This window comes from Centropristis striata, chromosome 15 (genome assembly GCF_030273125.1).
Source record: "Centropristis striata isolate RG_2023a ecotype Rhode Island chromosome 15, C.striata_1.0, whole genome shotgun sequence".
Taxonomy (NCBI): domain Eukaryota; kingdom Metazoa; phylum Chordata; class Actinopteri; order Perciformes; family Serranidae; genus Centropristis; species Centropristis striata.
The window spans coordinates 10,060,891-10,079,479 of record NC_081531.1 but is presented as its reverse complement, the minus strand read 5'-3'; the positions used below and the strand labels follow the sequence as shown (position 1 = coordinate 10,079,479).

The 18,589-nt window shown below is 42.7% G+C and overlaps 1 protein-coding gene across 2 annotated transcripts in view; it reads right to left on the bottom strand.

Moving 5' to 3' along the window:
• fam222ba (family with sequence similarity 222 member Ba) overlaps window positions 1–18,362 on the bottom strand; it is a 36,242-nt gene extending 17,880 nt beyond the window's left edge. The window contains exon 1 of one of the 2 annotated variants that reach the window (XM_059351243.1): window positions 18,251–18,362. The gene's annotated coding sequence lies outside the window, so the exon portion shown is untranslated. Of the gene's footprint in view, window positions 1–17,044; window positions 17,396–18,250 lie in introns of those variants that run through there. The other variant, XM_059351242.1, reaches the window with a different exon arrangement.
• Window positions 18,363–18,589: the final 227 nt, after the last annotated feature.

The window sequence follows — 18,589 nt, the reverse complement described above, 5'->3', positions numbered from 1 at the left end:
GCATGGCCCTGGAATAATGCATAGTCCACACAGCTGGATCAGCTACATCTTTGCATACGTGTCGGATATGGAAAGTTGGTTTCACGACGAGAACACAGGCTCTTAGAGGAGCTGTGTACCATGAAACTACGGAAAGGAAACTCGCATCCAAAGTATGAGGCCTCTTCTTATCAGAGCGACCTCATTCCTCCACTCTTGTCTCTACATCAGTGCTGTGGAGCCTGTAGCCCGGCGTCCTGGATGGTGTCCACTGCTCCTCACAGTGGAGATGACAGTAATGGTGGCGAGATGAGAGGATGAGAAGATATTGGGCAGCGAGTGTCCCGGCCTGGCCTTGCTATCTTTGCTATGTCAGGGCCATTACCCGTCCACCAGGTCAGTGCTGCGGGGACAGCCAGCCAAGGTCCATTCTTCAACTTGGGGTCAGTTTCACTAACAGCCACTTAAGCCCACTTGCCTTCCCGAAGAGCCCTACAAATGTGGAAGGTAGAGCTAAGTGTGCTCAGTCATGTCAAGCCTGACCAAGGTCAGACGGGCAGACAGAAAGTGCTGGCAGCGCCGCATGCGTGGCGTCATGAATGCCAAAATGCTGCGGCCCCTGGCTGTGCCGTTTGACAGACATGTTTACACCTGATAGAAAATGCAGTGTGGATGGCCTGCCAAAACAGAGGGGATCCAAAGTGAGGGGTGCCAGCCTAGTTATTTATTTATCTGCTGCAAATCCATCCAGAGTGCAGCCAGAAGCTGGGCATGCCTCAGTGAGGAATAAGCCAGCCTACTCTCAGACATGACAGTCTTAAACCACTTGAGGGGGAGAAAAAAAAGATCTGACATGTAGTAAAAGAAAAGCAAAGATCTCATAAAGCAGCTGTAGAGATTGGATTTGATTTACTCACACTCCTAATACATCTCTCTCTAATTAATGATTTACACATGAAATGAGTCAAATTAATCAGAGGCTGTTCTGAAGTCATCCATGGCAATGTTCAGAGGCTGGGCCTGCTCTTACTCAGCACTGCAATTAAAACACTTGGACGAGGTTGTTATACTACTTAAAAGGAAATGTCAACATTGTGAGTCTGTAGCTAAACTAAATCCTAACATCAGCATTAGGGGGGGGCATAGATTTATATACCACGTTATGGCAATCCATCCAATTATCAGCCCCAACAAAAGAAATGTCCAGTGAATGGTCCCTCCCTTTTGGTTCAATAATAAAACTTTGTTATCATTGATTAAATTAAAGAAGAGCATGGTTTTTGCTGGGCCTCAGAAAGCTCACTCCTTTTCACTCCCTGTTGGGAGGCCTTCCCAATTGCTTTTGGGGACATTTGACTTAAAACACCAAATGTGCCAATCAATGATGTATGTGGTTAAATATTTCAGTGAATAAAATAAATCCTTTATCTGCTAGTGGTGCTGGATGAAAAGTCAAAGGATCACCAAAGTTTGCGGATCCTGGATGTCTATAACATTTCTTGGCAATACGGTAGTTGTTGAGATATTTGGACCAAAGCATCACTGATTGATGAAGCTAGGGGGCCGACCTGGGACCAACATTGACATCCCTACAGCAGTGGTTCTCAACCAGCGGCCCAGGGACCTTCGTTGGTCCTTGAGGGAGTTCCAGGGGTCCCCAAAAAAGTGTGGAATAGTTTATTTTCAGTCAGTACGTTTACATGACACTAAAAAAAAAACAAATTATTGCCTTAATCCGACTATAACTGGACAACTGAAGTGTATGTCTGAGTTCTCCAACTCCGATTAGGACACCCAGATAAAGCGATGACCACAAGGGATAGTGTGAACCTTATCTGCACAACAAGTAATGTAAAGTTTCCCGCCTTTCTCCACTTGATTATGATTTAATAGGTCAACCAGAAAGGGGGCTGTATTAACTCGCTGAAACGACGCATATCGCCACCTAGTGTTGAGGAGGAGGACACGTTCCTGTCAGTTATTCGATTTTCTCAATTGCTGACTGTAAACTGGGACAAGGACAGAAGTCCGATTAGACGCCAAAACCGAATTTTAAGCATAGCTCGATTAAACTGTGCATGTATGGAAGTCAGCCCAATGTGGATAAGAGTCATAAGAATGACTATTCTGATCATATTTTTCACTTCCTCCATGGTTATCTCCTTAACTGTCACTGACAACTATAGTATTCTGGTGTTAATCATATCTAATAACCAAAATCTTTTCTGATTGAGGTCGCTGAAGCAAAGTCTCATCAAATGGCGGTCTGTAACCTAATGTTTATTAATTTAGGGGTCCTTGAAAAGAAAAAGGTTTAGAGCCTCTACTCTTGTGCCCCGCTAGACTAGCTTGGTGTATAAGATATGCCAAATGAGAACAGTAGAAAAACACTTGAGAGGCACAGGAATGCAAGTAAACACAATGTAAGAGGCTCTTTATCCTCTGGAGAAACTTCAGCCTTCTGGTAACCATCAGATCACACAACTCAGAGACGTCGCTCATACATATGAGAGCAACACTGCTCCCTTTCATCTCTTGTGTGGTGCCACCGCATCTGTGTTATCTTCACATATCCCCATATCACACCAGACAACAATGTGCTGAGTCACATGCTGCCGTGTCAGATGCCAGACTGCGGGGTTCGGTACAGGACCAGGGTGGCATGGTTAGAACAACACAGACATACAGATAATAGGCTACCATTAATCTACTATCTGTGTGTGGGTTAGGGTATGTGCAGTGATCGGAATCATCAGGCAGCTGGTTTTTCAAGTTGCTTGCTTGTGTGAATGCTCAGTTGTAAATCACATCATTGTGGAACAGACAGGATGCAGAAACCTAAACAAACAGAGGAGCCTGTGTCGAACTGATCTACTGCAGATTTTAAATGCACAAAGAAATATGTATCCAACATGAACTACTTGTGGACGAAAATGACAAGAGCCTTGAAATTCTGATGACAAATTTGTGGCTGAACATTACCCAACTAGCACAAAATGAATGTTCTGAAAATACGCCGCGGCTAAGAAGAAATTCCGCAATTAGCCTTCTACATTAAATTCCTTTCAGGTCTGAAATAGAAATGAGCCCAGCTGCCTATCAGAGGTTTAAAAGCAGACTTCTGAGCATGTCCTAACTATTTGACTGTAAGTCGGCCAGTCCCTTTTCCCTGGTTAGTGGGAAATAACTCAATGTGCTGAGAGCTAAAGCGCGGCAGCATTGTTCCAGCTGGCGGAAAAAGGGGAAATGAAGATGGAGTGGTTTGATTTCATTTGTTAGCAGGTGCATCCATTTTGTGTTCTTCCCCACACCCACCTCGCCTCTCTCAGTCAAAGCGCTTATCAGAAATTGGACACCCCAGTGACAAATTGAGCCTGCGATTAAAGGGAGAAAGAGGAAAGCTTTGTTAAGTGCTGCTGATTGGGATCCCAGGCTGCCCTCACACATCAGAGGTGTGTGTATGTGTGTGTGCATGTATGCTTGGTACAGAGCCAATAGCAGAGCTGACACCACCACCTCCTCTTCTCCCATTTTCCCCTCTCTCCAGGTGTTCCCACGGCTTACATTTCTGCTCAGAGTACTCAGCAAACAAAACCAAATCAATGCAGCTGTTCCCCCATCTCTCCCTCTCTCAAACGCTCACACACACACATATATATATATATATATATATATATATATAGTAAGTGCATACGAAATTACACAGGCAAACCTACATATACACCAGTGATTTTCCCCTGCAGGAATAATGACCTTCTCTGGTGTTTCCAGTGTCTTCTTATTGACAAGTACACTGTGTTTAACAGAGAAAAAAGTTAAGCCTCTGTGTGTTTGTCCCACCCAGACCTATATTATTGACCCAGCATTAAGCAGCCCTGGCCTGTTTGCGAGCGCAGCTAGGCTGATTTAAGAGGGGGGTCAGAGCAGCTCTGCTAGGCAGAACTGTGCGAGCGCTGACTCTCACAAATCATCCTAAAAGGGCTTAACACACAAAAACAGCTTCCAGTGTTACACAGGCCTGCTGTGAGAGATTTATCCACTTTGCCATTATACTAACTGGCCTCTCTCCCATATGAGCTACACATATACAAATTCACACACACATAAAGAAAAAACACTAATTAGTCTTATGCCTGGCCCGACTCTGCAGGAGAACTCATTCACACAATTCAACCTTTTATTATCCTGCATTAAAAATATAATCTTGTTTACCATTAGTCTTTTTATGTGTTGCTGACACATTGCTCGCACGCTGTTGGTTTAAACACCTTAATGTCTTAACTGGGACTTGTGACATGACGAAAGTGTGAACGGTGTCTACATCTGTAAAATTAACATCAACTTTAAGGATTTAGATACTGTAATAACTCTGAGACACTCAATAATTCATGAACACTGATGAATTTAAGCAAACCAGAGTCTTTAACCAGGCAGCTACCTCCAGGTCTGTAGAGTGAGGACAATGTAGAAGTGCCTTAAAACTTCATTCTTGCTATTGGCCAGCAGGGAGCGACTTCTCTGGTTGCAAAAAAAAAAGTCTATGAGACTCCTTATCACTTGATTTATTACCTAAATGTCTAATCTCTAAATCACTAGTTTCAAGTCTTCTTCAATGCAGCATGGTATTCATTTAGTTATGGTTTCATTTTGAGTTCAATAGATGATAAAGCAGGGTATGCTTTAGGTCTGGCTCTCCTGTGATAAGTAGGTAACTATCACCGTGCATTGTCGTCTTAGAACCTTCTTTTTCTGTCCGTTTTCGGTTCATGAAAGTTCATTGTAACATTTGGGTTGCCTGTCTTGTTAAACGTTCTAAAGAGTCATCAGTTCATTTTAAATTAGTGACGTACCTTGCTGACAAAGCTAACTAACTAGCTAGCACAAGCATTAGCTGTCAACATAATGTCCTTCTGGCTCACAATCCGTTCTGTGCGTCCGCTGTTTCCAAAAAAACAACATAGTGACAGCCAAAATGCTAATCTCGAGGCTTTGAAACAGTAATCCACATACAGACTATGTCTTTAACTTTGTGTTGTTTTATACACAGCGCAATGCGTTACAGTTTATAATGCTTCTGTGGGATTATGTTTCAATTTTATGGGGATCTATTTAATGAGGAAAATAAAATAAAAGCTGTCATTAAGATTCTATGGAGGGAGATGGGTTCAGTTATAAAGAGTGGATTACTGAGATGCAGGTTTCGTTTGCTCTGAACTGCTGTGATGTACGAAACTGGTGGAAATATTTTGCTGCAGTCACACAAATCAAAAACGAATGCCTACATGCCAATTCCAAAACCTGCTGTGTACATGTTCGATAAAAGCTGATCTGTCTCCAACCTGTGTCTATGCAAGGTTGGTAAGGTCAGCCGCCTCCGTGGCAGCTCTGACATTCAGTCTGTTCTCCAGCGAGACCAAACTAGTCCCCCTCGCACCTTCAGACCAGCCGAGAATTAAAAGACATCTTTTTCCAGCAAACAGGGTTGTGTGAGATGTGTAACTTTTGCCCCTGGAGACACACAAGACATTTGTGGTCTCTCCTTCATCTCCTGTATATGTGAGAGCCTCTCTGCCCCCAGTTCTTTCCCCAGCAGACACTGGCTCAGGGCACTGGGCAGCCAGCTGGTGACTCTGTGGAGAGCCAGGCAAACACAGGCCCGGCATGGCAAACATCTCACCTCTGTGTCTGCATGGGAACATCTGGCCCTCCCAAGCTTGCAGGGCCCTCCGTCTGTCTGCCTGTCTGACTGTGAGCCTACACATACTGTTGGTGTGTACTGGTGTTGTCATGGCACCAGGATTTTTACTCCTACACAGGTTTAATATACAAAAACAATCACTACAATACCAAACAAACAGGCCAAATGTCACACAACAACCTCAGCACTATTGTTGATTATTTACTTACTGATTTAGCAGACTTGCTTTCATCTTTTGCACAGGAATTTTATATGTTAGGATATCAAAGCAAGAATATCTATGAGCTGAATAGCATTTCACTCCTGACCCCAGTTTTGTTAACCAGTTTAGGTGGTTTGAGATTAAATCAAGAGGCAACCTGCAGGTTGCAGGAGACTCCACTGGCTGCAAAAAGAAGTCAAATAGGTCTACTTCTCACTTTATTTATTTCCTCAGTAAACTCGTTCCTAATGAGTTTAAGGTCTCAGTCACTAGTTTCAAGCCTGCTGTTAATTTTGATTAACAGATGCCCCTAGCTAGCAAAGCTACTAGCTAGTGCTAGCATTAACTGCTAACTTAGCATGCTTCTGGATTCTGCACCGGCATTCCTTGCAAAAAAAAAAAGATTATGCCAAAAAATGGTGAGAGCCAAAATGGCAATCTAAAGACTACAAACCAATGGGTCAATAACAGTGACTACATCCACTATTTTTATATCGTCTACAGATAGACTTCAGAATTTGACTACTGCTGGGTATCGAACCTCCAACACATTTTGATCAAAAGGTCAAAAAAAGATTGAAAAAGATCAAGTGCCAATGCTAGAAGCAAATGTCTGGTCAGATTTATCTTGGTTACTTATTCTTTGATCAAACAGTTCAGGATTCATATCAAAATAACACAAGATATTCAGTCTCTTCTTTTGGCCTCTGCCAGTGAGATGGAGACATGAGTAATAGAGTTAGCCCAGATGATAAAACTCCTTTTCCTATCGCTCACTCTCTCTTGCTTTCTTGCATCATGCCTGCTCATACAGATCTCCTGCGGCCGTCCAATGATTCAAGACTGATGAGGCATGCTCAAAGGTCTATGCCATTGAGCACAGCATTAATGCACCCAGCAGCAAATTTTTTGCCATCGACCCCCGTTCCCTGCAATAAGGACGGAGCCATCAATCAGGCCGAGATAGCAGACACCAGACACGGGCTGATGAAGTAGGGGACTTTGGAGCTAATGACGAATGGATCTCTCAGATATGGTCGCAGTATACTATGACAGTCCGCCGAGAACACTTGACCTTTAGCTAAACCATGAGCCACTTTTTGCCAACACTGTACAATGCAAAAAAAGGGGGAATATGCAAACTGCTGTTGAGAAAGTGTGGTTATTGTGTGAAAAACTCCTGGGTCCGGCTGAGAGTCTCAGCCCCGTCACTCTTAGAGCTGCTCCTTACCGGCACAGCCCTCCTCTATTCTCACACCAAAGCTCTGGGAGTGACCTTCAGGAGGCCTGCTAGTCCTGCTAATTGGGGTCTCTACAGAGCGCAGCAATCCACTCCCCCACACTGCACTGGAGGAGGGACTGAGGGGGGAGAGATAGCAGGAGCCTGTGTTATCTGCTTAGTAGGAAACAACAAAAAAGTGGTACCTGGGTTTAAAAACAGAACTTTGAAATACAGCATTAAAATTTGGCTGCACTGCAAAGAAAACAGTTTGATAACCTAAGAGCCCTCCACAAGATAGATGCTCAATAAATATGTAATGTGACATTAACCAAGACCCAATCCTCTGATATCTATTACAAATTCTCCATGAGTATAACTGGTCGCAGTTCATAAATATATAATTGCTTTATATGGATATATTTAAAATACCATAGTCAAATCTGCGGACCAAGATATTCGGTACTATCAAATAAGCCAGAGACTATTTATATATCTTCAATCGATATAAAAACGTCCATCATATTTATTTTTCTACATCATTTATAGTTCATTGATGAAAAAACATTCATCAAACTGTGTTATGGCAATATTTATATCACTGGGATGATACTATACAATCTGATCCTTGCATGTAAGAGTGAAGTTGGAGTGAACCATAGAGGCACTGTTTTGCTAACATGGAGTCTATTTAAAAATAGGCTATAATGTGTGACTTACCAGAAAGCATGCTATGTGTTTTGTGGGTGACATGGCCAAAATCTGGAAATAGGTAATTTATACCTGGATGGCAATATACAGTCATGGAAAAATGATAAGGCCATTGTTTTCTTCAATTTCTTGTTGGTATGCCTGGTACAACTAAAGGTACATTTGTTTGAACAAATATAATGATAACAACATAAATAAGTTTCATTTAAGAGCTGATAATTAGCCAGTTTCCATGGTTTTCTTGAAATTATTTTGGTTATTATCAAGAAAACCATGGGAAATGGCTAGATATCAGCTCTTAAATTAAACTCTTATGAGCTATTTTTGTTGTTATAGTTACATTTGCCCAAACGAAAATAATAACTAATATTTTTTTCCATGACTGTATATAGTACATTGCATGTTTTAATAAAAATAAATTACATCACTGCATGGTAAAGCCTATTTCCTGTCTACACCTGTGTGACAGGAAACATTATATTTTCTCTTTTAATCAAGGACATCGATGCCAAAGGAACAATTTCAAGTAGAAATTCAATGCATAAATATACATATACAAACTAAAATAGATTTTGGAAATTTGATTTAGGATGAGCAAATTATTATCAATTGTGACAATGTTCTTGTGTCTCACGATATCTCGTAACATGATTTCATCAGGCTACGATTCCATTGAAAGCAATATATCATAATGGATTATTGACCAGCCCTAATATATGGTTAAAGATATTGACCGGTATCGAGGTGGAAGATTTATGCCATATTGCCCAGCCCTAAAAATACAAAAAAGAGAGAATACATACAAACTGGGGAACAAATATGATGGAAGTTGAAAAAGCAGAAGGCACCACAAAGTGGATCATGTGTTCCTAAAAGGGAACATGGGTCAGGCAGGTCAGTGCTCTCTCATGGAGGAACATGCGGGAGACAATGACACAGGTAATTTAGAGCAAGCCCGGCCTGGCTGCAGCTGTGCACTGAGCTTGCCAACACATCATCATAGGAGGGCCACTTCCTATCAGTGTGATCAGCACTCAGAATAAAAGGGGAAGAAAATGTACAGGAAGTCATCCTGTAAAAACAAGATAGTGAGAGCCTTTATGCTGGGAAAGTTGCTGGTTTTTAAGAATGCCCTTACTCGGAGGGCAAGAGACACACTTTTCTGAAGGAATTATAGGACATACTGTGAACCTGGAAACCATTTTAATGTAGGTTTGTGATAGATCCAGTGAATGAGACTTTGAGCAAGGGTGGCCATGAATAGGAAGGTCTGCATTTAATTTGCTAATCCATCATTCCAATTGTACTCTGTAACAAAAGCGAGAGAAGAGTGGTGGGGCATTCAGAGGCAATAGAGCATGCTGAGGGGTGCGTGTTTGGTTCTCCATGGAGCCAGAGAGGCCGTGGCCCTTGGCCCTAAAAGCCCGGCCAGCGCTGGGGGAGAATGGGCTCTGATGAGCTCAACGCAGGCAAGACTAATCCCTTCATGTCCAAAGAATTGTTTAACTATGTTTGACTGATTAACCCAAACCCCTCGATTGCACTTACAATCTATTTGTTCAATCAAGTCTCCTGCACTCATCATGCTGCAGTGTGTGTGGGTGGTGATGGCGAGGGAGAGAAAGAAAAAGAGAAAGAATGAGAGAGAGGGAGAAACAAAGGGGGCTGCGAAACAATCCATTTGGAGGAAGCATACAGAAGTCAAAAGGACAGCCTTTCTCTTCTACTTGAAATTCTTCAAATGCACATAGCACATAAGTTCCTGCGAACCAGCTGTTGCTAACATTCAAAGGTCAGAGAACTCTTGCCTTCTGAGAATTCAAGTAGAAAGTCAGCCGTCGTGTGTTAGCATAACGCGCTGGGTTTTACCAGCTTCATGGGAAAAGGAAATTTAAAGGCACTCTCCCCTGCGTGGAAAAGAGGTTGCCAGGAAGATTAACCCAGCTTCCTTTTATAGCCTCTGACAAGAGGTTAAATCACACATTACACTGCCTGAAATGTCTCCTAGTAATTAGATCAAGAATATTACTCTCTCTTCCTCCCCTTGCAGACTGCAGCTGATCAAAGCCTAATGATGGTGTCAGTGCCATTGGCAGTGCTGGCTGGGTAAATCTCCCCATCGGGATGGCAATCTGTCAGGGCCGCGAGCCCTGCTAAACAGCACAGGACATGAGCACAATGGTGCTTGACACAAAGTAGACTAAATGAACCACATCTTTCACCAACAAGCTATCCATCAGCAGCGTGCCATTAAAATTCACCGGAATGAGAAAACGACTCTTTGTTTTGGGTCTAGGATTGCGATTTTAAATGTACACAGTCAGCTGAGACGTATACAGTGAGACATCTGTGAGTTTTATCCTAATAACAGTGAAACCCACCACCAGCGTATCTGCTGTCTTTCCATGCCAGAGCAGATCTAAGCAGCACCTGGTCCCTTGATGGGGTGAGGGGGCTACTAGCTATTAATTACAGAAAGCCGACACGCAGCGCAGGCAAACCCTCGCAATGAGACCCTGGGACGTCAGATACACAGCAAGACGAATGCTTCTCTTTCACACAGCAACATGACCTGCCTCAGGACTCTTTACACACGATGAGCACTTTCAAGTATGCCTTTCAAATTGTGGCCCACCCTTCTTCCTCTGCCCCCACCCCGTCTCCCTCTCTATCTCAATCGCATTCTGCGGATGTTACACTACTTCAGGGGATATTTTCTGACTAATGCAAAAATGGTTGTGCAGTGGCATGATAAAAAAGTTGCCATTTTCCTTTTCTAATTCAATGCTTCCTTTGTAAACAACCTCGCCTTTTTTATGTGCGCGCACTTGCACGCAGGTCGCCAACACATCACACATAATGGTCAATTTCATTATTTGCTCCCAAACTCAACGGCCACAAACAAAAGGTGGAAATGGCAGGAGATATGCCAATCATTTATCGTTGAAAGACGTCTGACAAATGAGGCCCTAAAAACCTGACAGCTTTTTCTTTTTTCACGTCAGTCCCACAGCACAACCGGTTCCTGGAAAAGGGGGCCCCTACACAACAGGCTCCTGCATGAGGTCTGACCCCAATCTTAACCCCTATACAGGTGGCAAAGCGCTAACACAGGAAGCAGGAGTGCTATTCACAAGGAAAGAACGTTGTTCTCACCCAAAAGCCTACTCTCAGCGATCACTTAGAGAGGCACAAAGACAGCTCAATGCCAGTAAAGTGTATTCTAACGTGCTGAAAAGCAAATCCCCTTGAACACATTAACGGTCAAGGAATCGTTCTCAGTGTAGACTAAAAGCATCTGGTTAAGGGGGTTTTTGAGAGTCAGGCTGTTAGATAAAACTCTAGTAGCAACACTGTATTATGCTGTGAAGGCTGTTAATCTTTAAGTGGTGGCAGAAATGTAACAGTCGTGGTTCAAAGTTTAAATAGCAACTTTTAAACCTCTTCATGTTGAAGAAAGAAAATTACATGCTCCATTTGTGTGACTAACAATCGTCATGATAAAAACCCTGTTAAGATAATCTCAATGCTCATAAACAGTGATGGCAAGTGGGGTGAAAGTTGTGTCAGAAGAATGTGACTCCTGTCCAACTCCAGGGTTGAACTATGAACTGTGAATACAGCCAGCATCCCCCCCACCCAGAGCGACAACTGCATCTCTGCACATTCCAGGAAACGCAGCCAGCTGAAGACAGCAAATACACCAGAGAGGAGGAGACATAAACAACGTAAGCTAGTTTGAGAGCTGCACCGATGTTTACTGTCTCACTAAGTGCATTTCATCCCCACTGCTTTCACAGCAGCGGCGGTATTTCAGCACGCAGTACAGAGGGGGGGGGGCTGCTGATGCCACAGGTCTGTGTACAGAGGGCTCAGTCACAGGCTGGAGAGACTGTTTGGACAATGTAGGTGTCAGACACACTGCCTGTCTGGAATAACGATTCAGTTCAGTTTGCTACAAAACACCCTCTGGTTCCTTTACAGTGGAGGCTCAATAAAACACTGACTGTTTTTGGAGTGGAAGTGTTGAAAAGCCTAATAAGAATTTCTGTCATGTTTGCCTTGGTACGTTGCTATCAGGGAGAAAGGTCTGCATTTGCTTCAAACAGGCACCGAATGACATGCCAGAGATTAGCCTCTGAAGGTCACAGTCTTCGCCTATCCTTTCAGCCGCTTTTCACAACACAACCCTGGGCCCTTTTGAACAACAGGAAGAATGTCATCTGGTTACTTTTCAAGGCACGGAGATACCATTCACTGTGGCCAACAATGGCTGCAAACAGGACCAGAGGGTTAAGAGGTTATAAAGGGCCTCATTCGAAGCGCCGCTCGATCTCCAGTACACCGCACGCACACAGAAAAGAAAAAACACACCCACACACTGAGGCCTGGAGAAGTGGTGCAACCGATGATAAACTGAGGAGGGTCATGGCAAAGTGCCGTGCATTGACCAGCCTCTGTCTCCGTCCCTCCCCAGCAAAGCTCTTAACAAAGCAAGCCTGCGAGCACTGACTGCTTTGTCAGCGCTTCAGATAGACTCACTGCCTTGTCATTTTGGAAAATATAACAATATGATAGCCTAAACTCCATCCTTCATGTTAGTGTGTCTTGCCAAAGGTTACAAAGAGCAAAAAAAAGTTTTTTGTAGCAATTTTAGAAACACTCCTGGCAAGAAAATAAAATGTGAAAAACTGGGATTTTACTTTAAGTTAGACACCCTGATAGAGATATTGGCGTATATGTTGTAATATATGCAAATATGATAAAATGTTTTACAGAGCATATAATGCAGAAAACAATGCTTGGGGTGATTTAAAAAATGTGTCATTATCACCTAGTTTGACCAGCCGAGTGCTCCACAAATAAAATATGCATTCCTCTTAAATTCCAAAATTGGTACGCGCTGAAAAACTTGTTAAAAAGAAAATGAAATGATTGGTATATTCTATGCGACCTTCATTTAATTGAATACGGTACAAAGTGCATGCACTAATTCTGAATTATATATATTATTTTAATTCTAAGCTTCTCCACTTTTTTGTAATCATAGTTGTAAAATAATGTTAAATATGCTTTGAGAAAGGTCATATTTCCTCATAGAAAAAGTCTCTTTTCATTCCAGCTCAGAAACTCATAATATAATGTCTGCCATATTGGTGAATGGTAAATATTTCTCCTCTTAAGTCAGTATGAGCCTCAAAAATCCAATACCGGCGAGGCTCTACTTTCAGTGTGTATTCTTATTGCAAGTGAGAATGTGAGATAACTTCCAGTAATTCAACTCAATTTTGAAATGCAACCACGTAACATAACTGAAATTCTGGTAATCAAAGTAGCATTCCTCTAAACACACTAAACCCTGTGTTCCATGACAAGGCATTACCAAAAATTATCAGACAGTATTCAGGTTGTAAAGCCTGTTCCAAAAAGACTCTTAGACTTCAGCCAGAGCTGAAATCCTTCACCAATTTAGTCTCTAATGAACCCTCTGAAATATTAAAAATAAAGCCCAATTAGCCGACAGCATTTTACATCTCCTCCCTCTATAATCCTCTGGTAGCTTAGCCTTATCTAATGTCTGCGCCAACTATGACACTTTGAGCTCACTCTCCCTCTATCCCCTCCACTTGATATCCCCTACAGCTTTACTGGTGCTTTGTTGTGGCATTCTTTCTGACCCCAGAGACCGGGTCACACTCTGAGCCTCTCTGATGGTGGCTAATGATGCCCTGATATGTACAGTTGGCATGGACGTCGGAAAAACTGCTGCAATAACCACGAACATGCTAATGGCATCTTTTAGGATTACTTAAGAGCGATATGGAACTCGCCTGGCGACCTCTCATAACAGAGGGTTGATATTGCGGGGTGGAGAGTGTCATTGCAGGGTCAGTGATCCGATTGAGGCGGCCTTATCTTGTGCCATAAACAGATAACAGTATCTGCCCTGCTCTTCTGCTGTTCCTGTGAGATGGAGGTGGATAAACAACCCTGTCGTCTCCAGAGCCTCCGACTAGCCTGATCAGACAGATGCTGTCCTAAACCAAGCCTTGTTCCTCCTGCTGCTATGACTGCTGCTTTTGCCGTGAATGTCACCAGGAGGCTTAGATTCTTCCCCGATTGCCCTCAAGCTGAAGACACAACAATTTCAGAAAAGCCCTTTGGTCTTTGGTGTTTGTAACATCAGGTTGCTGCACTCTCTGGCTTTAAGCCTCGGGTTTGCTGATTACGCAAACCACCCAGCAAGAGCAGGGCTTTTTGCCCTAATTGGACCTGCCGGCTAACATGCAAATCCATGCACTAAAAAAAAAAAGTCACAAAAAACACAAAAATGGAGCAAACAAAGACACAAAGTGTATCTTTAAACCAGGCTTATCGCCTGTAGTCATTTGGCACAACATAAAACAACCCATAACTAAATACTGTGTAACAGCTGACCCACAGCCTGAGCCCTGCAGGTTCTCAGAGGTATCCAGAAGTTGCCCATGATGTCCTAAACACCTGATCTGGATGTATCATGTGTGCGCAGTTCTTTACTCCTCGGCCTGACCTGCAGTTGACCCTCACACTGGGTCTCCTGGCTTTCACACAAAGGCTACCAAACATCTGCCCCGTGTCTGAAAACAGACTCATACAGCTGGGAAGACATTGGGTGGCCTCACAGAGCGTCTCTCCAAGTGGTGGGCGGTTGAGTGGGTGAGTATGGGCCGACAGCTGCCCTGGTCACCGGAGGACTGAAAGGTGGAGCCGGCTGGCAGATCACTGGTACCTGGGAAATCTCTGCCCTGCTGTCTGGGACAGGGAGGTCAGCCTCATTTAGCAAATGGATGATATTCAACAAACGCTGCTCATCTAAAGCTACCGAGGTGAGGAAAATAAAATCTGCTACGCACATAAAATTCACAGACAACACCTGCAAGAGATTTAACATACACAGGCCCCCGCCAGGATATGAAAGAAAGAGATGTATTGCATTGAGAAGAGCGTACCGTTACACATTTCCAATTCAAGTACCGTCTCTAAAATGCTACATCAAATGACTGGCTTTGAATAAACCAAAATGAGCATCAGCCAAGTGGGTGCTCACTCCAGCACAGAAAATCATTGCATCAAAAAAAAATATGCTGGTTAGTCGAGCCATTTCACAGTCAACAATCACAGAATCAGGACTGTTACTAATCAATGTATTTTAATGAGCTCCCTGTGAATCCCAACAACAGCTGAAACAGAAAATCTGCTCAAGTTCTCTGGTTCACTCTTTGTACCTTGTGATCTGTTATTCATAGTCTTGCTCTGAAGTCTCCAAGAAATAAAGCAGAGCTTTGATGTTATCCTCTTATTACTGCTGTCTGAGACGAGCCTAATGTTGGGAATCAGATCGCTTGGCTGTCACGTGGAGAACCTTCTGCAGCACAAAACATCCGGGATTCAGTGTAAGGTGCTTCAGAATGATTGATTCCGCTCTGAGAAACCAATCACTAATATCTGCTTTGCCATTTGCTGACGAGAAGAATGTTTGATACAGTGAGGTTAGTATCTAGAAAACTGTGTGGGTGTGCATATTACATTCACACTGAACTCTACTCACTACTCCACTTTCAAGCGTCCACCCAAGTAAGCTTGAATACGTAGGTGTGTATGTTCTCTACAATATGTATTTTTTCTGCAATAGTTTAACCTCGTCTACATGCAACCATGGACGCAGAGGCTACAGCAGCAAAGATGCTACACAAGTATTTCAGAGGAAATGACCCTTCTCTGCCCACAATGTAAATCAATACTTCCCAATATATTTGTCAGTGGCTGGCTGAAAAAAACAACTTGCTTTCCTGTCAGTTCGCCCTCAGGGCTTGTGTTGACAGGTCAAAGAGTCAGCACATGACTCACGGGCAGAGGAGGAGAGACACTTTGAAAAGCCATGCAGAGACCTAATTAACACATGCATTCAAGTGGTATTTCAATTTGGCAGAACGCTGTAATTTACTACAATGCTGCTGACCAGCATGACATGGACAAATGAACCGGGTGCTCCTGACATTCAGGCTTATCTGCTGCCGTAATAAGCAAGAGCTAACACACAAATTTAGACATAAATAGAAGTAAATACATGTTCAACAGCACACACAGAAATCTGACTTAAACATCTACTTCTGATACTACTACTGTTAGCCTTTGCAACACAATATCCAGTGGTAAAAAAGTACATTTACTCAAGTACAACCCTGATTCCAAAAAACTTGGGATAAAAAAAGAATGCCTCACATTCAGAGTTTATTAGTTTGAACACTAAATGTATTGTCAATGTACTGCATTCAATTGAATGTAGGTTGAAAAGGATTTTTTTAGTAACGGATAATCCAGACAACTGTACTTAAGTGCAATTTTGAGGACTTTTCTGCAACTCCACTACAATTTAGTGGTACAAAGTAGTTTTTAATCTGCTTCAAGTAAAATTACTTTTCAGATTCTCATACAAAATATAATCAACAAATAAATTATTATGTATCATTAGGGATTAAGATAATACTTTATTTATCACTTGGTGAAATACGTTATCTAGTAGTAGATGTGGTAAAACTACAAGGAAATGTACATACTGTGAATGCATCAATAACTACAACTCAATATCATTCTGAAATTGGCATATTTCATAACGTGTACTTTTACAGTACTTTCAGTATATTTTCATGGTTTTCTAGTTTTTAATACATTATATCATTACTACTTTTACTTAAGCAAATTATCTGTTGTGCTTCTTCCTTCACTCAGTGAAACTTTGAAGCATTTTACTCTCATTCATCTGTCAGATTGCTGTCATTAGAGGCAAGCTGCATTTTACAGATGGGGAGAAGCCTTACAGTCATTTGTTTTTAAGACCTAATTAATCTTCATTGTGCTGGGAAACATAGCACCCCAATGCAAAAAGGGTTCCTTCTACACGATAATTGCAGAGAGTCGAGGGGCCTGAGTTTCCCAGACAACAAGGTCTGAAATTTAATTATCTGCTCTTTGGAAAATGTAGAGGAAGAAAGCTACATTGCAAATCTGCACTTTTGGGTAAGTAATGTCAGCCTCTTGTTTGAGTAAGCACAGATATCACTGAGCACATCCTCCCTGCTGTCATTACCCAAACACTCAGCTTTGAGATAATGGCTTTTCATACAAAAAACTTTAAAAAATCGTCATGCAAATGAAGCCTAAACAGTTTTCATCTCTCGACAGTTTGTCATCTTACCATGTGCAGAGTAAACCCGATCACTTCCATAGTCCAGTCAGTCACAGGAGTGTTGCTTTACTGCGGGTTTTTTTTAATCATATCCGTCAAGCTCCATGACATTATAGACCGACTACAACAATAAAGCCAGACTCAGAGCAGCCAAAGACAACACGGACAGGCTGTGGCAACATTAACATTCCGCCGTGTAAAGATCAGGCTTGGAGGGGGAGAAACATCGATAGGATCCCATTAGTTAAGTGTGCCCTTAGGTTACCCGAAATTTGATCAGAGATAGACCTTTCCTTCCAGACACGAACCATTAGACGTTATGGCAAAAAGAAAAAAAAGCTGCTCTCCTCCTCTGAAACTACTCCTCCTGCACTCCTCCTCCTCCTCCTCCTCCTCCTCCACCTCCTCAGTGGTCGAGGTTGTGCGGCAGGATCAGGATGAGCCCGGTGACGTCAACCTTTTGTTATCACCTTTAACACTTGCCTTTGCAGGTGGGAACACTTTCCTCCGTCGTTATATTAAGAGGTGCTATTTGCAGCCGAGCCGGGGCGTGCACAACATCTGTACAACGAGTGAAGACGACTGACACTCTAAATGTGAATATATGCATGCATTTCCTAATGAGTACATCTGATACCAACAGTGGGAGACAACTTGGTGACAGGTATAGCCTACTTTGAATAAGATAACCACAACTCCATCCACAGCTGCCTTCTTCCAGGAGAGGAACTTGGATTTAAAACAACTATCTCCATCATGTTCATTAAAATCATAAAAATTAAGATATAATCATGATTTGGCAGGCAAAGGAAGCTTTGCTTAATCCTCACTGGTTGTTGCCATAATGCAAAAAACAACTAGCTAAACAGCTCAACTACACTTTCATTCAGAAAACACCTGCTTTTACCAATCATTCATGGCTCCTTTGCTGCCTGAATGAAAATGATTTGGCTCATAAAAGACAGTTATGCCGCGAGGTTTTGCAGAACATATAGAGGCAGTAGAGGAGCAGCACAGTAGCTATAAAGCTGCATGTTGCCAGTCAGTGTGCCAGCTGACTGCCCAGGCTCCTGGCTAGCTAACCTAGCCAGCCAGTCTGAAACATACACAGTCCCATTGTTGCCTCCTCAAGCTTTCCTAATATCTATGCCACAATTAAAGAGGATGTCACACAGTATCGGGCAGCACCCGTGTTATTAAGATACAACTACTTACTCTCCGTTTGCCTCTGCGAAAGGCATCGTTTAGTACGTCGCCATGGTTTAAAACGGACAGATTTTCTCCCGTTGCCCTGCGCTGCCGAATCACTGCTGCTGCTGCTGTCTGCGGCAGCAACTTCCGGCGCATGCGCAGTACCTCGGACCGTTCCAGACTGCGCCGTGCGCTGCGCAGGACAGCCGAGCGGTTTAAAGGGACAGGCAGCGAGGATCTGATTGGACCGCTTCATATTTAACCCTTTGGAGTCTTGGGCTATTTTGTCAGTTTTTGAATACTTTTAATTATTTTTATTTTAATTAGTAAATTATAAAGCTGGCAGGAACCCAAAATACAAAC